This window comes from Mus pahari, chromosome 4 (genome assembly GCF_900095145.1).
Source record: "Mus pahari chromosome 4, PAHARI_EIJ_v1.1, whole genome shotgun sequence".
Taxonomy (NCBI): Eukaryota; Metazoa; Chordata; class Mammalia; order Rodentia; family Muridae; genus Mus; species Mus pahari.
This window is the reverse complement of record NC_034593.1, coordinates 57,227,487-57,253,956: the sequence shown is the minus strand read 5'-3', so window position 1 is coordinate 57,253,956 and position 26,470 is coordinate 57,227,487. Positions and strand designations below refer to the sequence as shown.

The window sequence follows — 26,470 nt, the reverse complement described above, 5'->3', positions numbered from 1 at the left end:
GCACTAAAAGCCAGCTTACAATGAGACCATTTTTGGAAGTGATGGTAAATGCTTACACATCAGATATTGTAGGGCTTTCCTTTTCTTTTGAACATATGCTTTAAATGTGCAGCTGCCACCTGTCAAAAGTACATTAGCAATTCTGATGTTGCGGTGCTCAACTGCCATGCTGTTTAGAGCTCTGTTCCTGGCCCAAGTCACTTCTCTCTCCTGCCTGTATGATTAACCTTCACAACTTCAAACCACTTCCACTCTTTGCAGTCATTTCACCACAAAGCAGCCCTGTCCTAAGGATTGCTATACAGCATTCCATTGCGTGAGTATATCTCAATTTCTCTACTGCCTTCAGGGGATTTAGGTTTAGTTTTTGGTTGGCAATTAAACTAATTTTGCTACTAAAAATCTCTTTAGTCATCAGGAATGCACTACATAGTATATGAAAGATAGGGGCATCATAAAATGTAAGCAACATGGCTCACTGCATGAATCAGCATCCCACAGGAAATAATAGATTATTTATTGAGAAGGAAGTTCAAATGGAGAACTGACATGAGTTGGCAGAGTGAAAGCAGGTGCCACAGTGCGCTGAGGCACCTCCAGCTAAGAAGCTGCTGTTCAGTCAGCTCTGAAAGTAGAAGATGAAAGGTATGTGTTGTGTTAGCTTGGAGATAGGTAGTAGATACAGCTCAAGTTCCTTTCACAAAATAAATTGTAATATAATGATAATGACAACAATGAAAGAAGATAACCACAGTCAGGATAAGGGAGAAAAGGGAAGTAATATAAAGCAATCACAAAGTCCTCCAATAACAAAAATGAAGAAGGGACACTGGTACTTCTGGCATTTAGAATGCTATCAATGGTAAATATGTAGAACCAGTTTGTCATTTCACACAACTCTGTTCTTCTTGATTTTCAGGATATTTTTTTAAGGTGTCAACTCACACAGGAAGTCTTGCTTGGCCTTGAATCTACCTTCTCCTTTTCTATGGTACTAGAATCTCAACTTTATCCTAGGATACAGTTTCTCCCCAAAGAGGAGGAAGAACATAAGGGTGGGAGACAATGCTTTATTTGTGCAAAACTTCCAATCTCTCAAGAAAGGGTGGGTGGATGGAGGAATGGAAAAATAAAATGTTGTTGGAATATTGAAGGGACAAGGGGACAATCTGAGTGACATGGAGCCAAGCAAATAAAAAGAGGGCTTGCAAATTTCAGAAGTGCATCTGGCATCTATTGGAAGAATGTGGGCAAGAAAGGACCAGGTGGCAGCTATTGAAAACAGAATCAGTTTGAAGGATTTTCCACTTTGCTCATTGTTGCTGTGAAAAGAAAACTGGACAAAAGCCATTTGGGGAGGAAAGGGTTTTCCTGATCTCTGCTTTGAGGTCACAATCTACCCTTGAAGAAAGTTGGGACAGGAGCTCAAGTTGGGAAATTGAAGCAGAGGGACACTACTAGCTGGCTCACTCGCAGCTGACTTTGTTAGCCTGGGACCACCTGCGCAGGAATGGTTCTACCTACCTTGGGTTGGGCCCTCTTACATCAATCAGTCATCTAGACACCTCCTCACAGATACTGCCACAGACCAATATGATCTAGGCAACACTCAGTTGAGCTTTCAGATGACTCTCCTATAAGAATAGGAGTTAAATAAGAAAGTATGTGTTGTTCCCATGTTACTGAGCCTTTTCTTACCACTTCTGATAAGTCCTATCTGTCATATCCTACTCCACTGCATATCTTACATGTCTACTCTTGAGTCCCAATGAAATATTCTAATGAAAAAACTTCTAATTTCAACTATATCCTATTATAATACCTGCTAAATGGTATCTTTACAGACTAAGATTTTATTCACATTAAGACTACATTATGGCTGGACAGTGGTGGCACATGCCTTTAATCCCAGCACTTGGGGGGCAGCAGCAGGTGGATTTCTAAGTAGCAGGCCAGCCTGGTCTACAGAGCAAGTTGCAGGACAGCCAGGGCTATACAGAGAAACCCTGTCTTGAACCCCATCCCCCCCAAAAGAAAGGGAAAAAAAGAAAAAGACTACATTATGAAAGGCCTAGTTCCCAGTATTACCCCACAGCACAAGCAGCTGCTTCAGAAGCAGTGTAAAAGGAAGATTGAGCCAGATCTTCATCCAGCTTTGCTGGTTACTTGGAGCTCACAGCTCTACTCATCCAGAACAGTGGACACCGTGGTGTTGTTAAGCTCACTGCTCACAGAAGCTGAGGTCAGCTGGATGCTCCTGTCAACAGTGGGGACTTTTCTACCAACAGTTTCTTCAGTGTTCCTCTTTGGCCTAAGCAAGATAATGAAGCACTTGGGAAGAAATAGACANCCTAACAAGCCATAGCTGGATGCCAAAATGGCAAATATTTCCACATAAACTTTGAATTTGCCTTTGGTGCTCAAGTAAGCAGGGACAAAAGAGACCCAGACAATGAAAAAGACCAGCATCCCAAAAGTGATACATTTCCCTTCATAATAGTTATCTGGCAGTTGGCAAGCCACAAAGGTTGTAAGAAAACACAGCAGAGCCAGAAGAACATCAACCCCAAATATGGAGCACAGAAACTCTATAGAACCTTCATTGCATTCAAAGATGATCTTTACGTTCTGTCGTTCAATGTTCTTGAACATGCTGGGAGGCTCCAACACTAAGTAAGCTGTGCACACACCAATCTCCCCTACAACACAGATCAGGACAATGAGTTTTTGATAAATGGAGTGCATGGATATAAACCTGGTTTGGGGTATGGAAATCCTGTATGCAAAAAAGAGTGAAAGAGTCTTTCTGAGAATGAAAGACAAAGGCAAAAGCCCAGTGCCAGATGTTGGAGAGCCCCAGTCTCTGTCCCGTAGAGGTGGGGCAAAGACAACATATACTCCAAGGCAGGGTTTGAGCAACTTTCACAGCTTCCTGCTGCAGCTTCCTTTATTCTCTTTACAGCTCACCCCAGCTCTCCACAGCAGTTCAGCTTCTCCCCTCTGCTTCTCAGCTTCTCTCCTTCTCAGCTTCACTTCAGCTCTCTCCCAGCTTCACCTCAGCTTCTCAGCTTCCCTGCTTCTCCTCAGCTCCTCAACTTCCCTGCTTCTCCTCAGCTCTCCTCTCTATTCTGGGATTGCCCAATTTATCCCCTTCCACCCTCTGCACTCATTTCTCATCGCTCATCATCCAATCAGCATTCAGCATGTTCTATACACTAGCCATGCATGCAGACAGGGTGGGTGTTGATAGGCCAGTGACTCAATATCATGCAATATGACGCTATGCATCAGGCGGACAGCTCGTGACCACTCAGGTGTGTGTGTGATCACTTAGGTGCACGTGATCATTCAGGTGCGCATAATCAGGTTTTTGGTAAACAAGCAGGGAATCGTGGGGCTTGGCAGTGAGACAGGATTCCGTCCTGACTTATGCGGCTGCAGCTGCAGCCACACCCGCTTCTCACAGCCAGAGTGATCTGACGGGCCATGCAGGACCAGTTGCATGGATTGCCTGTGAACAGCATGGATGACAGCACTGTGATTCTCAGAGACAACTGAATAGGAAGCTCATGTCCCGGTCATTGGCTTTCACCAATGGAGTGTGTCTGTGGATTACATACACAACAGTTACTGCCATGACTACAAGTGCACCAAAGATGGAAAGAATAATGAGGGGGAACCCCAGGGCCTCCTCATAAGCAAGGAACTTTACCACATGGGTCACATTCCATTTGACTTACATTGCACTGACAAAGTACAGCTACCTCTCGAGGTTGAGAATCACATTTAATTTTAGGAATTTAGCCTTTCTTTTCCATTTCAGCTTCTTATGAGTTGGTCTTTTACACTGACATCCTCCGTTTTCTTCTCCATAAAACTCAAAACAATCATAAATGAGATAAGGTAAAAACAATCAACAAAGTTTTGATATGTACAGCGTTGCTTAAATCCCTGTGTTTTCAATCTTTCATTCAATATCCCCTCATAGAAGAAAATACTATAGCTGCCCATTTAGATGTTTCCAACACTGTATGCATATCTGAGTTGGTAACGAGGGTAAGGATAAGAAGGGAAACAAAACTAGCAGCCATATTCTCTGAGGCTAAGAAGGGGAGTCTATCTGGATGGAGACTGCCTTAGAGTCCAAGGGAAAGTATTGGTGAATGTGAAAACACTACTTGGGCTGAGTTTATGTTAGTCAATGAAACGAATTTATGTTAATAGTCATTCAAGGGTTCAAGGAAAGACTGGAGTCTCTTCTTATCATGGTGTACTGACTTCTATGGCTGGAATTCTATGCAGATCTGACACTAGGGAGTTGCTTTGATTACAATGCTCTTTCCCCCCCAATGTTTTAAAAGAATTAATTGCTCTTGAGGGCCATTTGTCAAAAGACACGTGCAACCTTTTTTTCTTTTTTAAATAAAAAGTAGAAATAAAAATAAACCTGTGCCAATGAAACATCTAATCCAAGCCTGCAACCGAGCCACTGAGCAGGCTGTCATAGAAGTTCACACAGCAGCGGCTGCATAATACATGTGCTCTCAGTGTTTAGATTATTAAGACATTCAGGTAACTTTTCTCCAGATACAGTTAGTATTTAGTTCACAAACAGATAATTTAAAGACTGAGTTTATTCATATTTCATATATCACAAATGTTACCTGTTACCATCCTTTTAAGTTTCACGTTGGTGGGTCTTTCCCAACTTTAGGTGCTTTGGAAATGAGAATCTGTACTGTCACTTTTTTCACATCACACAGAATGTTCAATGAGTTGGTGAGTTTTCATGATTTTTCATACACTGTTTACACAATTTATCAAAAGGGTTTCCAACGACTTATTGGCCAACATGTATTAATCATGACTTCATATCACCAAGAAACGTTCACCTCCACATGGATTTTCTGACTCTTCCATCTGCACATGACAGACATATGATTCCCTGGGATGAATCTACTTACTGGTGCCTAGAGGAACAACATTTGCACACACTAAACAACGAAGATAGCAGTAACAAATTCAGTGGATGAGACAAAGTCCTAAAGTGTCTTCAGTCTTCTGAAACTTAGAAAGTTGTGACTTGCATTTTCATGGAGACTTTCCTGTAGTAGATATACCCAGTGTACCCAGAATAAGGTAATATACAGGGGCACTACTTAGAAGAGTCTAGAAAGAACTTTTACTAGACTAGGCTCCTTGCCAATAACACTCTGGAGATGAGACCATTTGATAAGTCTTTGCCTTATTTGGGGAAACCTATGTCCCCTAGAATCATCTTGAGAACCTGAAAGATATTTCTTCTCAGCAAAGTAGAGATCTTTAAACAATGATTTGTTCCCATCATTGTAGTAAAGTCAAATATGTGCCACAAATGGCTAAGAGAAATGAATAAAAAGAGCAAAAGACCGTAGAAAAAATTGGGAAAATGTAGGAAAAGTAGAGAGTTGTAGCGCATGGATTTTTTTCTTGTTAAATGAGTTTCAAAATTACAGTAGTAAATACAGGTATTGATTTATATTTTGAAATTATCCATTTATTTTTTTCTCTGTGTGTATATGAGTTGTATTGTGTGTGGTGAATTCATGTGAGTGTGCCTATATATATATATATATATATATATATATATATATNTGTGTGTGTGTGTGTGTGTGTGTGTGTGTGTGTGTGTATGCAGAGGCCAGAGCAAGACTTCATGCCATCCACTTTGTTGTCTTGATTTCAGGTCTCTCAATGGACCTGAGACTCATTGTTTAGGCCAAGTTGGCTGCCCAGCAAACTCTCAGTATGTGTATCTCTCTCTCCTCCCCAGTGTTGGGGTTAAAGGTATATAACTATACCACGTTTTATGTAGACACAGAATGGTAGACCCTCGGGTCTCATATTTTCAGGATAAGCGCTTTTTATCCATAAAGACATATTCTCAGACATGTATATTTTTATATTATACGTAGAACTATGATTTTAAAATTGGGAGTGTAGCATTTGCAAACTTGTTTGCAGCTTTTTTTTTTTTTTTTTTTTTTTTTTTTTTTTTTTACAGTCCAGTGTTATCTTCCTCCAGGTCTGCCCTCTGACAGTTCCTCATCCCATTCCTCCTCTCCCATCACCCAGGGGATGTTCCCAACTCCCCAACCCCACCAGACTTCCCACCCCCTAGGGCCTCAAGTTTCTCAATGGTTACATGCATCTTCTCTCACTAAGTCCAGACCAGACAGTCTGCTGCTGTATATGTGTCGGGGGCCTCATATCAGCTGGTGTATGCTGCCTGGATGGTGACTCAGTGTCTGAGAGATCCCCAGGGTCCAGGTTAGTGAGTCTTCCTACAGAGCCACCCTCCTCCTTAGCTTCTTCCAGTCCTTCCCTAACTCTACCATAGGGGTGCAAGCTTCTATCAATTGGTTGGGTGTAAGTATCTGCATCTGATTCTTTAATCTGCTTGTTGGGCTTCTCGGAGGGCAGCCATGTTAGGATCCTGTCTATAAGCACATCATAACATCAGTAATAGTGTCTGGCCTTGGAGCTTTCCCTTGAGCTGGCTCCCAATTTGGACCGGTCACTGGAACTCCTTCCTCTCAGTCTCTTCTCCATTTTTCCCCTGCAGTTCATTTAGACACAGACAATTCTGGATCAGAGTTTTTGACTGTGGGAGGACAACCTCATTCCTCTACTTGATGCCCTGGCTTTGTACTGGAGGTGGAATCTACAAGGTCTGGGGTGTGTGTTCTTATTTCAAGGAGGGGTAGGATGTCTTCTCTGTGTCGGGCTTGGTAACACATAACTGCATTCCCAGAATGTGGAAGGCTAAAAAGGATGACTGTAAATTTGAAACTAGCTTGGGAGAAATGTGTGTGTGTGTGTGTGTGTGTGTGTGTGTGTGTGATTATGTCTCAAAAACAAACAGAAAAACAATCAAACCAAAATATAAGCCTATAAAATCTTCCACCATTTATAAACATGTACTGATGATGTAGTAGTAAATACTTATAAAGTTGACATTCAAATACTGTGGTGGCTTGTGTAAGAAAACTATGAACTTTCTCTGATGGGGCAGAGTCCAGAATGTTCTTCCCACAAAGTTTCCTTCTAGAAGGATTTCGTAAACAATGGTAAGAGAATGTACTTGCAACAAGAGCATGAAGAGAATGCCCGGCGTGTTCACATTAGCCCTGTGGGAAAGCAAAAGACCTAGGAGGACTGCTCTTGGCTCATGCACATGACCAACAATAACAAGAAATAACACCAGGTATATTCCTCTCCTGCACTTGCATTTGCTTCAACTAAAGTCACCTAATGTATTGTTTGCTTATGCAATAAAAATTAAAAGTGCTAGCATTTTTCTTAAGCCCAAAAGCCTTGGGTCCCTGGATCACCTAAGTCAGATCTTTGACATTTCCTTCTATCCCTGGAGACTTAGTCTGAGCAACTACATTTGAAGCAACTTCAATACATAAGTATAACATTAATTTTAGTAAAGAAGTTAAGAAAAAGTAAGTGTGGTGACACTGTATTGAAATTACATTAAAATAGAAAATTCTAAAGCTTTAATTATTTTTCTATTATTTTAATTAGAAAAAGGATCCCCAAATCATTTGGCAGATAGTAACACCTTCATTATTCTTTTTTTCCATGTAAAACATGAGCACCTAGGCTAAACTTAGCTTATAGATACAAAAGGAAAAATGTTAAGATTATTCTGTGCAGTAGTTCACCATGCAGGGAGTAGGTTCAAAGTGACAGAAGATCTTACATATTTCAGGTTAAGCAGTTCTGACTTTTCTGTGATGATGGAAGGGTCACAGATTTGTATTGTCCTATATGGTAGCCTCTGGCTACATGAAGCTGCTGAGCTCTTGATATAGCTAATGTAACGCAGGGATTGAATTTTAGGGTTTTTAAAAAGACTTTTAATTATTTTGTTTTTGTTTTTGTTTTTTTCTTTTCCTGAAAATGATTTTAACTGACCCTAGAAGCATTGAAGGTGTGGCTGCTATGTCACATGTGCGTCAGTAGGTGGCAGAAAAGAGACAGTATGTCTATGCTCAGCTTTCTGACTTGGTTATGAGAAACAGCTTTTTAAATTATTATTATTATTATTATTATTATTATTATTATTATTATTATTAGCAATTTTCTTCATTTACATTTCAAATGCTATCACGAAAGCCCCCTATGCCCTCCACAAACCCTGCTCTCCAACCTACCCACTCCCGTTTCCTGGTCCTGGCATTCCCCTGTACTGGGGCATAAAATCTTTGCAAAACCAAGGGCCTCTCCTCCCAATGATGGCCAACTAGGCCAGTTTCTGCTACACATACAGCTAGAGACAAGAGCTCAGGGGGTACTGGTTAGTTCATATTGCTGTTCCACCTATAGGGTTGCAGACCCCTTCAAACAGTTTTTAAAAGAAGTCAAAACCTGAATGTGGTGGAGGAGGTCACTCAGAACCTCAGAGAAGTGACTATCTATCTGTCCCATTCCCCGTCCTCATCTCCCCCACCCCCACCCCAATACTGAACTTAAGATGCTGTTACCCTCAGGGTCTGTTTTCATTTTGTGCAGGTTCATCAGTAAGGATCTATTTGCGTTCTTCTACATGCAGCCATCAAGTTTGACCATCATCATTTGTTGAAGATGCTGTCTTTTTCAGTGTGTATTTCTGGCTTTTTTTCTTTTTAACCAAAAATTGGTGGATTTATGTCTGGCTCTTCAATTCAATTCCCTTGAACATCGTGTCAGTTTTTGTACCAATAATGCTGCTTTTATTACCATAGGTAGGTCTGTAGGACAATTTGAGGTCAGTGATGGTGATACTTCCAACAGCTTTTATTTTTCAGGATTGCTTTAGCTATCCTGTTGTTGTTGTTGTTGTTGTTGTTGTTGTTGTATATCCATATGAAGCTGATAATTGTCCTTTCAAGGTCTGTAAAGAAATCTGTAACAATTTTGATGGGGATTATATTGAATGTGTTGATTACTGTTGGTAGGATAGCCATTTTTACTATATTAATCTTTCTACTATACAAGCTTGGGAGATCTTTCCATCTTCTGATATCTTCTTTGATTTCTTTCTTCAGTGACTTTTAAAGCTTGTGTTATATAACTTCTTCATTTGCTTCATTAGAGTTACTCCTAAGATATTTTATATTTTTGAGGCTATTGCAAAAGAAATGGCTTCCCTGATTTCTTTCTCAGTTTGTTTGTCATTTGTATATAGGAAAGCTACTGATTTTTGCCAGTTAATTTTGCATCCAGCTACTTTGTTAAAAATGTTTATTAGCTGTAGGAGTTACTCAGTGAAAATTTTTGGAATACTTCTGTATATCGTCATATCATCTGAAAATAACAATAATTTGACTTCTTCCTTTCCAATCTGCATCCCTTGATAGCCTTCAGTTGCATTTTTGCTCTAGTTAAGACTTCCAGTACTATATTGAATAGCTATGGAGAGAGTGGACATTTTGTCTTCTTCCTGATTTTAGTGGAAATGCTTGAATTTCTCTTTATTTACTTTGATGTTGACGGTAGGCTTATTGTAAACTGCCTTTTTTATGTTGATGTATATCCTTTGTCTCTTTAATCATTCCAGGACTTTTATTATGGAGGGGTGTTGGATTTTGTCAAACGATTTTTCTGCAATGAATGAATGATGATAGTATGGTATTTGCCTTTCATTTTGCTTATATGGTAGGTTACATCTATATTCACTTATGTTGAGCCATTCATGTGTCTCTGGGTAAAGCCTACTTGGACAGGGGGATGCTTTTTGACATGTTCTTGTATTCAGTTTGCAACCATTTTTATTCACAATTTTGCATCTATGTCCAGACATTGAAACACATTGGTCTTTGATTCTCTTCCATTACTGGCTCTATTGATTATTTGATTTGGCTTCTGGTTGTTTTTCCTGTTATATAGTTTTAAATTTCAACTCTAGCATACAGTCATCAGTTAGCATGTCATACAGGGCATCTTATGTGCTGAGATTTTTTTCTCTCTCTTTATTTTTGGATATTTTCTTTATTTACATTCCAAATGTTGTGTCCCCTTTCCAGGTTTCCCCTTTGGAAACCCCCTATCCCTTCCCCTCTTCTTCTGCCTCTATGAGAGTGCTCCCCCACCCACCCACTCCTGTCTTCCCTCTGTTTGTTCCCCAACTAGCTCAATTAACTTAGTTAGCCGCCTGGCTGGTTACCACTCCTCAGTTTCATATGTCCGACTTCCTCTGAATTACAATGCCGATTTTTTTCACAGATCCTCTCTATATGCCAGATGTCTCACATTCTAATCCTGCCTCAGCTTATTGGCCATTAGAGTTTTTTTTTTTTAATTATTAGAGGACTTCCATTGAAGCTTTACTTGCAAACGTTCACTGCAATGAGTCATGGGTCTGATTTGAGGCCTTTCGCTTCTGCTACACTAGCAATACGAGATCTTCAATGGGAGTCCTCTCAGATATACTGTTGTTGCTTTGGATCTGCAGGACTGGCCCCATTTATTAGTTCCAACAGTTCATAGATAGGATAGATTTTTGCGGGGGGTCAAGTAAAAATCCTGGTTTAGGGATAATCTCTTGTGCACTGTATAAAAGCATCACCCAAATAAAGAAAATATCTAATAATTAAAAAAAAACCTCATGAAGATGGTACAGGGCAAATGGAACAGAAAAAGGGTACTGGAGCAGAGTAGAGTTTGGGCACCCCAGTGGCAAACAATGCCGTTTTGGCTTTCACTCTTAATATATTAAGCACCTCTCAGGATGGGCCAAGAAAGACTGACATATAGGGTGGTGTGTGTGTGTGTGTGTGTGTGTGCGTGTGTGTGTGTGTGATTCTGTGTGTGTACTTTTGTAAGTGTGTATAATAAGCCTATATGTGTTTATTCATGGAAAGATTAACATAACTGACTGATGAAAAATATTTTGTAGATACATGGCACACAGTAAGAGCTCAAAAATCTTGAGTTACTTTTTACTCTTAGATGGTTTTTCCAAAACCCTTAGAAGATTGGGAATTTCAAACTTTAGTGCAAGTGGGCATATTAAAGTAGTGGTACAACACTTTTCCCCATTCATCCCATCCTCCCAGCCCCCCCACCCCCAAAAAAATCTTGAAGCAACAACGTGCCCCTGGCTATAGCTGTGTACTTCTATTGTTCACATCTTCTGATTAGTTCTTTCAATCTGAGATTTGAGAGATGGTTGAAATTTCCTACTATGGTCTATCATTTTACTGCAACTTCATAAGTTACCTAATGCTATATGCTAATATAATTACTCTATAGTTTTACTGTCACTGAGATAAATTTTATTGGTGATGATGATGATGATGATAATAATAATAATAATAATAATAATAATAATAATAAATTTAGTTGTTTGGTCCATGATAGTATTCTTAATTTCTAACAACAGATGGTAGGTTTTGATTGACCTTTTTCAACATCTCCATTTTTCATTTTCCTTCTCTTTCTCTCTCCCATACCATCGTTCTTACTCACGATAACACAGGCTGGCCTGTCATTTGTGACACTTCTGCTTCAGCCTTCAGAACTGGATTACATGTTTTCAGAAGCATGTCTATCTGTTTTTCAGCACTCCTTTAGGTATTGTTTGTGCATTGTGAACCAGGAGACAGTCATGAATTCACGTACCACTTTCATTGGGAAAACGTATAGTGCTGCAGATTTGTATATCAAAAGTAGTTCAGAGGTACAATATTTACTAGCATGTGTGAAGTAGTTACCTAGCACGGTTTAGATGTCCATACTATAGAAGGGACAGTGGAGAGGAATATTGTAATTATGACAAATAAATTAAAATGACAATAGTCGTCTTTAGAATAAGCACTTTGCATAAAAATGCAGTATACCTTACTTGAAATCTGGACTTCAATGAACTCCTAGAATAACTTTAAAATTAAAACTTTAGGTTATAAGTCCTAACTGTTGTTTATGTAAAATTTCAGTATAGAACTTTTAAATTATATCTTCATACTTTTAAAAATGCATTTGTACACATACATACAATACTCCCATAACTAGATTTCCTACCTCAACGTTGAACCTATGAATTCTTCTCCTCCTGTTCATCTTCCTGATATAAATGAGAAGAAAACAGGGGGAAGGAAATAAGATCTTCCTAGAACTATAGTCAGAGGGAAGAGAAAATTCTAGGTGTCTCCAGGGTAACTATACTTGCTGCTTTGAGAAATTACCACGTATCCTATGGAAAGACAGTGTGAGTTTAAAACACACAACAAAACAGAAATACTCCACATATGTTCCATGACTTCAACATCACAAAGAGCCCATGCATGTCAGAAACTTCAAGTATTTGTAAGCCGAGAAAACAAGCATTACATTCCAGAAAAGCTGCCTCAGGAATTCTTTCCTCAAACCTAGATATGCAGGAGATTCCTTTGAATCTGAAAGGAATGATGTAGAAAATAAAAAGAGAGAGTAGAGAACTGGAGTTTCATTAAGAACAGATCAAACCATTCTGAAATAAAAGGATGTTTCTCCCCACACTAAAGCAGAAGCAATATGTATGTGGCAGTAAGAAGAAGTGGAGTAGGGGGTGGAATGAATTGGAGGGAGGGGCTAAAGGATAGAATCGAAAGGCAAAAAGTGATTTATTGTATTTTAATGAAAATGTATAAAAATTAAAATTAAAAAGAAATCCAAGAACACAGCACGTGCTCTTGGGACAGGAGAGTAAGTCTCACAGTAACCCTGAGAATGATGTCACTTCAGTGGGAACTAAGGTACATAAGGAAGGAGGGGAGCCGGACATACATCCTTTTTTGTACTGATAAAATAGTAAAAAGTGGGAGAAGGATGAAGAATCCTTCAAAAGAGTAATAAATTCTCCCTTACTACAAGTCATTCCATGGGAAAAAACAAAAACAAAAACAAAATAAAAACAAACAAAACCCCCCAAAACAAAACAAAACAAAACAAAAAACCAAACTCATAAAACTATTCTGCTTTATACCAGAAGAGGGCAGTCTTAGGACAGAGATATTAGAAGCCAAAAAACCCTTTATCCTTGTCAGTAAAAATGATCACAATTAAACTGATGCTGCTATATAAGTCTACTATAGGAAGAAAACAAAGATTCAAAAATCAAAACATTCTAGCAAACGAAATTCTCCTCAATTTGAAATCGTCTTCAATCAAAATTTAAAACTTGAGGGCTCTAGCTATAGCTCAGTGATAGGGCCCTTGCCTTTACAGCTAAGAAAGGGGGGGGGTGAAAAGAAAATTCAAAATTATGGGATATAGCAAAAATATGTGCTTAAAAGGAAATTTATATCCACTGCTGTGTACATTGAAAAAAGCAAAAAAGATAGAAAACAGACAATCTGCTGTTGAATCTCAAAAAATTATGAAAGCAAGTAAAAATCTCCATAAAAATAAATAAGAGACCAAAGATATAACTACTTAGTTGATATGGGCTGTGGTCTTGATTGCATTTGTTTTCTCTGCCGGTTCAAAGACTAAAAGGCAGGGACACAGGGGGCATCAGGGGAATCTCAGACACCCCAGACATAAGCAGCAGATGAAGAAACGTGAAGAAGGGGTGGAGGGCACATGTGCCAGCCACACAGGAAAGAAGACCTGCTGCAAAGCAGAGGGGTGACTTGGAAAGCCAATCAATCAATCAATCCATCCATCCATCCATCAAAGTGTTAATTTTTTTGTTTTTTGTTTTTGTTTGTTTCGTTTGTTTCTTTTTTAAAAGCATCTCAAGTGTCGTCTTTCCTTATTTAGAGTTGCTCAGTTTGAAGAGAGCCAGGCTGGTTGGTTGTTCCACACTGTTGTATAACATTCCCTGAGCAGGCCTTGAACTTGTTGAGCCTGGCTGGAGTCAAAAGCCAGCAAGACCTTTGTTGTATGAACCTGCTATATAGACCAGTATCTGGTGACCTAAGAGAAACTGACAGATTCCTGAGCACATATAGCTTACTGAGATTTAATCAAGAGAAGGTAAAAGAAGTAAGGAAACCTCAATGGACCTATAATAAAATCGAATGGGCAACAATTTTGGTTGTTGTTATTAATTTTTTTAAAAAAGCCCTAGATGTAAACCTGTGCATCACCAACCAGAAGATTTTTGACAATGGCTTTAAGAACATTTTTTTTTTTTGAAGATAGGTTTCTGTAACTAGGCTTATGTAACCATTAAGCAGGGCTATTATCAGAAAAACAAAAAATAGTGCTGGTGAGGATATGGAGAAGTCAGAACACTTCATGTGAATAGTGTGAAAACGTATTAGTAACTCACATAGACAGTATGAATGAGATTAGTACTCCACATAGATAAATGCCAAGAGAAGTGGCTCCAAGATGAAGAAACATGAAGAAGGGGTAGAGGGCCAATCAGAAATTCTAAGAAAAAGAACAAGGAGGAAGAGGAGGAGGAGGAGGAGGCTAAGAGGAGCCTAAGAGCCATCCCTGCCTCTCACTTGCTGCAGCATTCCAGAAAGAAGACATAGCACCTCACCTGGGCAACACAGCAGAGCTGACCTTGATGGCATAGGCACACATAAGCCAGCAATGAGGACATGAGAATGGGAGAGCTGGTTCTGTCCCTTGCTGGTTGCAGCATTGGATGGGCCAGCTGGAGCCGGGTAGGAGAGGTTGCCCTTGTAGTATGTGTGCAGGAGATCTGGCAGGCTCACCAGTTCAGATACCTCTCAGGCTCAGATCCAAGGCTTTGAATTGTCCTATCCCAACATCTATGCCGTTGGTGAAGATGAACTGCAGGAGAGCATGAAGGGGGCAGTCATACAGATCCAAATGACAAGATATTCACTACCCAGGGCAACAACAGGATATACAAGAGGAGTCCCAGAGAGGTTCTAATATTGATAGTGTAGCAGAAGCCAGAGGCCTCATATCACATCAATGAATCACTGCAACAAACATTTGTAAGCAAAGAAGTGTGGACAAAAGGGTATACAGTGGGATGCACTGTGATACACTATAACTTCTAAAGTGAATTTTTTTCTTTGCTGGGGGTGGTTGCAAGGGTAGAGATGGGTAGTGGGGAAGGGCTAGATAGGTGGGATTGGCACTCACAATGCAAAATTCACAAAGAACAGATTAACAAGGCCTTTGAAAAGAATTGTGTTCCTGAAGGAAATGATTAAGTAAGTAAGTAAGGAAAACTGATTTCAATAGTTTGTTAAATAAAAGGAATATGGAAACCTAATATTTTATAAGCTTCATAATCATATTTACATAATACATGTTCATGTAGTCTATATTGTATAAACGTATTTAGTTGGTGTTATCCTACTCAGGGGAGTATGCTCATCCCAGAAGTATGCTTATTTAGGTTGCTAAATAAGAAGCACAGTGCCAGCGATGTGATACCTCCACTGAAACTGTGGGTTAGAGATTTTCCAGAAACTTTCAAAACAATATAGGCTATTACCACTGCTCTTTGTTGCCCACAAGATCCAATAGTTTAGGGTGCTTGTTGTTCTCGTAGAAGATCTGGGTTCGACTCCTAGCACCTATATAGTAGTTTACAATCACTCATAAACCCAGTTACAAGGAATCCACCAGGCACACATATGGTGCCCATATATGTGTGTAGGCAAACATTAATACATCTAAAGTAAACTAAATAAATCTTTTCAGAAAAATTTAATGTTGCTGTAAAACAAACAAACAAATAAAACCACGGAAACAAAAATTTATCTTGATTTTTGGACTGATTGGCTTCTGGAGTTGATAATCAAGATAATATAGATGGTTGTGCAATTTATTAATTAGATAACAAATACAAAAGTGTCTTCTAGAACATCATTTTGCCTTCTTTTTAGATTTATTGAAAGACCTGAGGGAGTATATATGTCTAAGGGTTCCTAACCTATATGTGACCTCTCATTATCATTTGATAAGAGATAGTCCTTATGGGAACAGCAGTTTGGGTAAACTACACCAAGTCCACACCTAAGGTGCAAGCTGACTCACCTACCTTTTCCTTTATTTCTGATTCTCTCTATTTCCTATTCCTTCTACATTTACATGTTCCATCTCACAAGCGATATCATGAAGGGCTGAGGATGTTGTTTGATGGTGCAGCATTTGCCTAGTGTGAGCAAAGCCCTGGACTTTATCCTCAGTACTACAGGTGAACAAATAAATTGCAAGTTATATTCCCTTTCCACTACTTTACTGTCACTATAAACTCTGATCATCATTCACATGAATATGCCTTGACATGAACTAGTAGGCTGCTGCTTGAAAATGCCAGTTCCCGGCGTGGGATAACCACTTCATATGAGTTGTTAAGCATCACTCAGAGGCCACCAAAACAACTCAGATCATTGCCATTGCTCGTGGTTGCCCAGCAGAACTTGTTAAGTCCCTATTGCTGAAAGCCACATTCTTTGGTTGCAGAACATAGACAAATCAACCTGGAATTAAGCTAGAAGCTTCCTCCCTGATGGCTAGCTTCCATAGTACCAGAAGATGCTATATATCCTCCTTGAGGAAAATTTTACAGTTTTATATAGTGATTCTTGTGAGCTACAATACCAATTTTCTAGGCAAGGTTGACCACAGGTGAAATGGTATCATGACTGGTGTTGGAGGAAGTCATTGGCCTTCTTAATAGACTTAAGACCCACTCCTCAGGAGGGAATTCATGCCTGCTACTGTAAATTAAGTCAAAAACTATGGAAGGGAAGATTAAAGGCTCCAGGGGAAATTCACTACTAGTGATTAGTCTTCTAAATTTTTATGTTTATTTCCATAGATTAGTATTACTCTCAGCCTTGATCAGAGAAGTTTCTCTTTGCCATAGGTGATGGTTAATTTAGAGACTTGTAGACTCTTACCTGGTTAAAATGTGGAAAATAAGTGACTTTAAATTTTGAGCCCATATGGAACATCCTTTCTACTATTCTAAGGTTCAGGGAACCTTGAGGAACAGGGAGTAGAAAAATTATAAGTGCGGGAAGATAGGAAAGAGTGCTGTAAAATACTGCCCTCTGCATACAATTTAGATGCAGTGCCCAAGGACTCACGGAAGCAAAAGTTACCTGTGCAAGACTGATCTATAAACATTGTATCATGGATAGGGGTGGGATTATAAGGCCCCATCACTCTCTGAGAAGCTATAAACACTTACGCGTGGCAGGAGGAAGAAGAAGAGTATTCCTCAATGGTGTATCTACTGGTAAGTTACTCTCGCTTAAGTAAATAATCTCTCTCTCTCTCTCTCTCTCTCTCTCTCTCTCTCTCTCTCTCTCTCTCTCTCATGCATGCACGCACGCATGTATACACACACACACACACACACACACACACATACACACAGCAGACTTGTGAGAAAGGAAGAGTTGGAGAAGAGGTAGAGGAAGATAAGAGAGGACAATGGAAAGTATATGCTCAAAGTGATACAAAGTTGTAAAATGACAAATTTTATAAGCATTCTAATGACTTGTCTTTAGAAATAATTATAGAAAAATTTATTTTTTTCTATAATTCATTCCTTATGATATCAGTTTTTATGTATAAATGTATCATCCCATCTAAACTTAAAATAATTGCTATAAAAATTAGTAGTTCCAAATTGTATCCATTTTATAAAATTCCTAGGTCCATTTAGTATGTTAGCGTGATGATTTGGGTCATAACCCCAAAATCACGTCTCTATAGATAGCTTACTGGTGAGGTTGGGGTCTATGCTCACTTACTCATAACTGGCTTTGCCTCCAGAAGTGATCCTGTAGACAACACTCTTTCACAAATGACCTTGTAGGTAGCATGCTTAAATCTGACAAATTGCCATCCAGTTCTTCCAGATGTCTCATTTGTCTTCCTCTTCTAAACTGTGGGTGGCTCACATTGTCTCTCTTTATACTTTTATGGTATTACCAACAAGACTTAGTGAACTGTTCAATTCTCAGAGGTCTATCTCCCTAGGTGCTCTTCAGAGTCTGGCTTCATCTCATAAAATGTCTCACGGTGTTAGTGCCCACTCCTCCGTGCTAAGAGCACAGCATGAGAGTCCTTCCTGATCTCTGCGCTTAGTCCACAGCCTTCCCAGAATGCCTCAGAAGGATGCCTAAGCAGACTTGGCCTCCTTCTCTTACCAGAAGGCAGCTGTTTCTGAGCAATTACCCATTAGTTGCCAAGGATACCCCTTGGCAATGATATGTTTATCATCCACAGAGATTTTTGAACTAATCCTCGGAGGAAATTTAGTATTTGAGACCATAAACTCATGAGCATACATTATTTTAAGCTATGTGCATATTTTAAAGCTAGCGTTTTACACTTAGAAATTGCCCCTCATTTCTCATTTTTCCTCTAGGTCATGAATTAGATTCAGGTTGAGGAGGCTTCTGATTTGTGCAGCAGCATCTGGTGTTCAGTTTAGGAGAGCTTCATAAGATCCCTCTCTTTGAGTCTTGGATGTCTCTCACCTCCCAGGTCTCTGGACTCAAAGTGCGGGACCTTAGATGAAACACCCAACAGTAGGAAGAAAAAAATTATAGAGCCCACCTCCAGCAAGAAGACAGGACATCAAGTGAGGGATGGGGTTGCCATCCCACAGTAACTTCTCTGATCCTTAATTGTTCAGTCTGAAAGAATTACAGGGATGGAACTGGAGAGGAGCCTGAGGAAAAGAAGGGCCAGTAACAGCCCACAGTGGGATCCAGCTCAAGGGGAGGTCCCAAGGCCTGACACTATTACTGAGGTTATGGAGCACTCACAAAAAGGGATCTATCATGACTGCCCTCTGAAAGACCCAACAAGCAGCTGAAAGAATCAGATGCAGATATTTGCACCCAACCAATAGACAGAAGCAGCTGACCCCTGGTGTTGAATTAGGGAAGGCTGAAAGAAGCTGAGGAGAAGGGCAATCCTGTAGGAGGACCAGCAGTCTCAATTAATCTGGACCCCTGAGATCTCTCAAACACTGGACCACCAAACAGGCAGCATACACCAGCTGATATGAGGCCCCCAACACACATACAGTAGAGGACTTTCAGGTCTGTGTTTATTCAGAGATGGTGCACCTAACCCTCAAGAGACTGGAGGCCCCAGGGGGTTTAAAGGTCAGGTGGGGGGTTGTGGGGGCATCCATATGGAGATGGCGTGTGGAGGAGGTATGGAATGTGGAACAGTTAGAACTGGGGGTGGGATGGAGAATGGAATATGGAGTGTAAAAAATAAATTCAAAATAATATATATATATATTTTAAAAAAGAGTGTGAATAAGAGATATATAGAGAAAAATAGAAAGATGGCTGCTGCGAGAAGGATGGCAGGGAAAGCCAGAGAAGCCTGCTCAGACTGCAGATTACAGAACACCCCCCTGAACAAATGCCCACACCCCACGGCCCTCAGAAATCTGCAGACCAATTTCCAGGGCAAAGAGCAATTTAACTTGTAATAACCTTTAAGGGGATGATGGAAGGTTCTATATCATGGAATTTACTTTGTGTAACAGACATGACAGGGAGCATGGAGAAGCCAATAACCATAAATTGAGAATTGTCAAGTCATATCACTGACTACTTAATTCTCTCTCCTAGAGGAGGCTGCACAGAGGTATGGCCTGATTCTGTCTTGAAGGGCAAGCCCATGTTCTAGCATATACTACCAAGCTTTATCCTTCAGTTCCCTAGAGCCCTTACAAAAACAGGGGCAAGACTCTGTTGACTTTCTTTTCTTTCTTTCTTTCTTTCTTTCTTTCTTTCTTTCTTTCTTTCTTTCTTTCTTTCTTTCTTTCTTTCTTTCTTTCTTTCTTTTTCTTTCTTTTTTCTTCCTTCCCCCCCTCTCTCTCCCTCCCTCCCTCCCTCCCTTCCTCCCTCCCTCCCCCCCTCTCTCTTTCACCTCTAAGCAAAGAAAACACCAGAGCCCACAGAGGCATTCGTCTCACCAACACAGAGGAACAGGATTTAAAGGATTAAAAGCCCATTGATGAACTCCTGTGGGTGCTGCAGAGAAGCCAGGCTGCCATGGCTATTACACTGAACACACTCTGGACCACAGCTTGTCAAATGGCTCTTCGTCATTCCTTCAGTGTTTTGATCATTTGTAATCCTAATTCATACCCATTCCATGAAAGGCACATAGATACATTCATCTCTTTAATCTTTATAGTTCATATGCAGTCTTTCCAAATCAGTAGGAAATGAAACACCTAATTATTTGTATTGAAATTGCTTCTCTTATTTTAAGTTGTATTAATAATTTCAAAGTAGGATTTTACATCTTGGTTCTTGCCTTAAACTTCTGCTAAGTCTTTAAAAAGTGTTGAAAATGCTCCCTAAGGCAGCATAGTATATTCAGCTTTTGTAACCTGCAACATACACTATAGTCCACCTGGGCCAATGATTGCATCCTCTAATCACATATGAAGTGCACACTAGTTCCTCTAAAACAGTTAAAACAAATTACTGCCTGCAGTTTGAACTTTGTTACATAGTATTATTTTATTTGTATGTTGGTTTATAGAGGAATGGAAAAATACACTGCATTCATAAGCATGAAAGCCTTGAATAGACTTCTGGATATTTAATATTCTAGTATACACTTTTCGTCACAGAAGAGCCCTCCCCCCCCCATCCTGTGTCTAAATAGAGGCAGCTCTAAGTTGTATCCAAGATGAAAGGAACGCAGTAGCTGCAGGCATAAATATTTTTAAGCACTTGCTTTGCTGAATTGAGAAAGCCACGGGTTGCCAACCCTTTTACTGCATCTATTTTCAGGGAACAATTTGACATCCTAATTAATCTCCTACTGTGAAATTAGCTGGCTTTAAAAAATGCCCTGGTTTAGCCTATAGGTCCCAGAGTGCTGTCTTTCTTCTCAAGTGCAGCACATTACATAGCTGCAGTGTGCTGTGGCTATGTGGAAACTATGACAATTATATGGGTTATGGTTTGAATATTTGGTTCCCGCAGGGTCATGTGCTGGCACTTCTGGTGATGCTATTGTGGAAGGTTCTGTAAATCTTACAAAGTGGGGTCTAGATGGAGGAACTAGATCATGAAGGGCATAACCCGGTTCCCACTGACATATACACTGCTCTGTAGAACCCCTGTCAGCGCTTGGCTTCCTGTTCATATGAAGTGAAGAATCCCCTCTGGTATTCTTCTACTGATGTTGGGGCCATGAGACCTTGGGTCAAACCCACTGAAACTAGAGTCAGAAGACATCTGCAAGTGTTTCTTTCAGATATTTGGTCAGTTATAAAAAAGCAACTGGCAAAGCAGACAGCTGACTAAAGGTGGCAAACAATTATAATGCTACCTATGGAGAGTAGATACCCAATTTAAAAGTAAGGAAAAAAAATGACTAGATTTAGAGCCAATCTAAAAAATTTAACATGTCTGCCTGCCAATTCTAGTCAATTCTACACTAAAACATGATTGTGCCAATCAATAGATAGATTAAAAATATTTTTTCAACTGTATCATAAAATTTGCATTCTACTTAGCAAACTCTTTAAGGTGTATACTTCACTATTGGCTTAGTATATTGACAGAATTGTACACCTACCACCACACTCCAGTTTTAAAACATTTCCCTCTACTCATAAGGGAAACCCCATTTCCCAATTCTCTCTCACCCTAAATTCCAGGCAGCCATTCACCGCTACCTTCCATCCCTGTACATTTGCCCTCTCTGGGCATCACACTTAATAAGATCATCTAACATGAATGTTTTGGATTTAGATTTTATCACATAAGTTACGTATTAAAGATTATCTATGCTGTAGAATATATTAGTGCTTCATTTTAAAATCTTAATTAAGATTTATACACCCCCAAATTTCATCCAGTTAACAATTGATCTTGGTCTAGGAAGGTTTATTACCTGTGACTGTCTGCGGCCATCACTATGAACTAAAACTTTGGATGCTTTTGTGTACAACAACAACAGCAACAACAAATTGAACGCATTCTGATCAGTACCCAATTCTACTCCAGCACCATCCTCAGACCCAGACAATTACTAATTTGTTTCTCTCTAATGAAACATTTTCAACTTATGGATATTTGTATCAATGAAAGCAGACAATATGTGACATCTTTCCAGCTTTTCTGGGGTGGCACAATGTTTCCGGTTCTGTCCATATCTAAGTATGTATCAGTGCTTTCTTTTTCCAGGTCTGTTTTGTTTTGTTGCATAATACTGCTGTGCATAAACTTTCTACATTTATTTACCTATTCATAGCTGATAATTCATTTGTACTTTCCTGGGTGCTACAACAAGTGCTATGATAAACATTTTATGAGAATATGTAGATGTGTGTGTTAGGTTCAAGTTGGAAGCTGAGAAAACTCACTTCAGATATGGAAGCTTAAAAATAAAAGCTTTATTTTTGGAGTGATCAGGGAGGTGGCTATTTCAGGATCTGACCGCATCCCCGAAGGAAGATTGCACAGCATATTTATAGGATGGGAGCACAAAGCCAGGAGGAGACAGGTGGGCTGTTTCATTAACCAATCTTATTTTGACACAAGGGGTTAAGCAAGGAAGTTAATGCTGGGTGACTGGGCCTTATCTGGGTCACCTGGTCTCTGGACCCTTAGTTCAGATTGTGTGGGTAGGTTTCCTCCTGGACTTTGGTCCAGAATTTTGGAAATAGAAGGGAACAAAGGAGTGGGCAAGCTGCACATAGTCAATTAAGTCAAGATAAGAAATACATTTATGGCTTGTGGGCCCTAGTTAGATAACAGGATAATGGCAGCTTCCCTCTTTGCATCCCTTACTGGTTAACAGACAAACATGAAATACCTGAGGAAACATGAACTCAGTTTTGATGATTCCATCAAGGTGGAACTCATTGCTGAGATGGCTGCACTCAGGAAAACACTTCCTGACCCGTGTTCTCAGTTCTCCTGACAAATACCGAGGAACACAACGGATAGAGTGTGTGATGATCATGTTTGAAGTTTGAGGAACTTCTCCAACGTTTGATGAAGTGGCTAGACCACTTCACACGCACAAGCAAGATAGAGTTCTAACATCAGGGGTGCTTTGTGAATGTTCAGTATTACCTTGTTCTGTGAGAGTCGTGCCAACACTTATGTTCTTGTCCACCACCCCTTGTGCTTGCATTTGCTCTTCCCTAATGCAAAGCATCTCAAAGAAAACCACTCTTTGTCCATACTTTAAGATACTGTCAGATGTTTAACTTTTAAGTTTAGGTTCATGGTCTCTTTTGAGCAGAATTTTGTGTATGAAATAAAAACCAAGGCCTGAGGTTTTAGGTATTATTTCCCCCTATGGATAATCAACTATTCTGGAAGCATTCCTTTTGAAAATACTATTCTTTCCTAATTGAATTATTGTGGCAGCTTAGGAAAAAAATTAACTTTAATGTAAGGATTATCTCAGTCCATCCCATCAATCAATATGCCCAAGTCATTTTGTCTTCACTGTAGTAGATTTCAGAGACTGAAACTGGAATGTGAACTCACAGAAACAGGAGTGATGAGAATAGGGTTTACATGGGTCTGTACTAGGTTCTCTGCGTGTATACTATACCTTTCAGTTTAGTAGCTTTATGGGATTCCTGAGTGTGTGAGCGAGTGGGTCTTTGATTTTTATGCCTGTTCTTGGGGCTTTTTTCTTTCTGTTATTTTGTCCAACTTTGATGTGATGGGCTTTGTTTATCTTAGAGTTTTAAATTTTTTGTTATGCTTTATTATCTTTTAGAAGCCTGTTCTTTTCTAATGAGAGGCATAAAGAGAACGGATATGGATGGGATGGAATTTGGGGATGAGTTGGGAGGAGTAGAGGGAGGGGAACTGTAATCAAATATAGTGTACAAAATTATTTTCCAAAAAGGGACAAATAAAAATTATAAATAATAGAAAAATTAGGATTTGTAAGCTCTCTCATTATTTTTCCATTTTTTTGAAATCACATTAATGGTCCTTTCTATTTCCACATAAATATTATTTGTTGGTTATTTTTGAAAAAAAAATGCCTGGGATTTTAGTAGGTTTTATTACGTTGAACTTATAGATCAATTTGGAGAGTAGCTAACACCTTAATAATATTAACTTCCTGTCTCAGATGACCTGGGTCATTTTCAGAAGATCTATCTTGGGAGCGAATCCATTCACACCAGGCTTACAAGGTCTGTCTTTATCTATGCCTAAGCAACTGTGCAGGTTCTTTCTATAGCATCCCTTCCCTTGACACCACAGAACACACCAGTAGCCACACTTGCCCTCCCTTCACTCCTACACCTGCACTAAACCTTCCTTGCAGGAGGAGCTTTCTCCTTGTGTGTTTCCTCTGATACTCCTCATTTCTTTAGATCTAAGCTGGCTTTTCATTCCCCTGATAAAACTCCCACAATTGGCAGTGAATTTGTCTCTCATCCTACTGCTAGAATGGACTTGATGTTATTTAATGGAAAACTGTATGAATTGGATTCAAAACTCTTTGAAATGTCATTGCATCGGAAATGAATAATACCACCCTTTGTTTTAGGCAATGTTATAAATTGTGTTATGACTTATTTTTGCATTTCACTACACATGTCAATGGATGTTTATAAAATTTGGAGAATGTAAAGAGAATGTTTTCCTTCTTTTTTCCCTATTATCTCCCACAAATACTGAATTTTCCATAGTGTTTACAAAAACTGGTTTTTGTATGTATGTATTGTTGTGTATAGGGTGAATATTGGCTGTTTAACATATTCATATTCTTGCATGCCCAGCGGTAGATGGTCAACAGAATATAAACTCAGTGGCATCTTTGGGAATTCTTTGTGTCATAATGTCATGTCAGAACTTATCCTTTTCCTTTTCCTTTTTAAAAATTTTATCTTCTTTTTAAAAATTTATTTATATACTTTTTTATTCTTTCTTTTAACCTAAAGGTCCGTTCCATATATATTATGGTGTCCAGTTTATTGTTCTTACAGGATTCCTGTGTGTGCATGCTAGTGGGTTTCTGGGTTTTTTGTTTGTTTGTTTGTTTGTTTGTTTGGTGTGTGTGTGCCTTCTCTTGACTCTTTCCTTTTGTTTGTTTGTTTTGTCCAATTCTGATGTGTTAGTTTTTGCTCTATTTTATTTTGTTTTATTATTAAAAACTAATCTACTATTGTTTTATCATTAAAAACTTAACCTTCAGTACATAGGAAAATATTAATTATATGACAAGAGACTCAGAACATATAGATAGTTATGTTTGAAGATTTTAACACAGGATGATTATCCTTTATCTTCTAGATTGATCCAGGGATGTGATAAATGGTGTCCTTATAAGAAAGAATCAGAGAGAGGCACTTTAGCAAAGACAAGTGAACAGGCAAGATGCTGCAGCTGCCCAGACCTACAAAAGCAGGAAATTGATGCTCTTCTCAGAGCTTCCACAAGGGGGCACCTCTGCACCTCTGCTGGGATGCTGGCTTTAGAAAACTGATTTTACACATAGAATCTTCAGTACTATGAGAGAGCAAGTGTATGATTTGTAAGAATGTTATCCATTCACCAGGATAGTCATTGCAGCACTGTTCCTAAGAGAGAAAATGGGAGTTATAGTTCGAATGGGAAATGTTTTCCACAGACTCATGTCTGAATGATTAGTTCTCAGTTGAGGGAACTTTTTTGAGAGGTTGTGAAACTTTTTATGTGGAGCTGTGACTGGGGAAGTGAATTGTGGGATGGACTTGGAGGTATGTGGTTCCTCTTTTTGTTTCCTAATCCATCAAGAGATGAGCAAGTAGCCTCATGATGTTACCATCACATCTGTAAGACACTCCCATTGCCATGACTCCCCTACCCCATGATGGATTGTACCCTGAACCATGAGCCAAAATTAGTGGCTCCTTCCCTAAGATCCTTCTTGAAAATAATTTGGTTGCAGCTTTGAGAAAAGGTAGCTAACTCACTGGAAAAAGATCTGGCCATCTTCCAATGAAAGATAGTTAAAGTAAATATTCTATGATTACATTACAAAAGTCAGCAAGCATATTTGTATAAAGGTAGTAAATACAGGATATGGGCCCTAACCTCTGCTACTTAACTCTGACATTTTAAGGTGAAAGCTGTGTTCTAATGAAACTTTATTTAAAAAGAAAAAAAAAAGAACGTTATCCATTCAACCTTTGTATGCAGGGGAACACACCACTGTATACATATGAAAGTCACAAGACATGGGTTTGGGTATCCTTCTTTGGTGGTTGGGCTTGGGGTGACAGTGACCTTTGCCTGTTGAACCATATCACTAGCCTGTGTATTCTTTTAGAAATAACCCAACATCCAACAACAACAACAACAACAACAACAACAACAACAACAACAAATATGTAGTTGGAAATAACCTGGCTATTCAGAAACAGAGATTAACTGGAATCAACCTAAATTTCAATGTGATAAAAACCAATTTATATTGTTGCTGAAAATTTTTAGAAGAACATGCACACACACACACACACACACACACAGACACACACACACACACA

General features: G+C 39.3%; 1 non-coding gene and 1 pseudogene across 1 annotated transcript; one reads left to right on the top strand and one right to left on the bottom strand.

The window, feature by feature from the left end:
* Positions 1 to 2,181: 2,181 nt before the first annotated feature.
* Positions 2,182 to 26,470, bottom strand: part of LOC110320797 — a 27,547-nt pseudogene continuing 3,258 nt past the window's right edge.
* On the top strand, positions 7,960 to 8,092 carry LOC115063941. Its single transcript, XR_003843802.1, has one exon. It is a non-coding gene; the product is annotated as a small nucleolar RNA SNORA17 (small nucleolar RNA).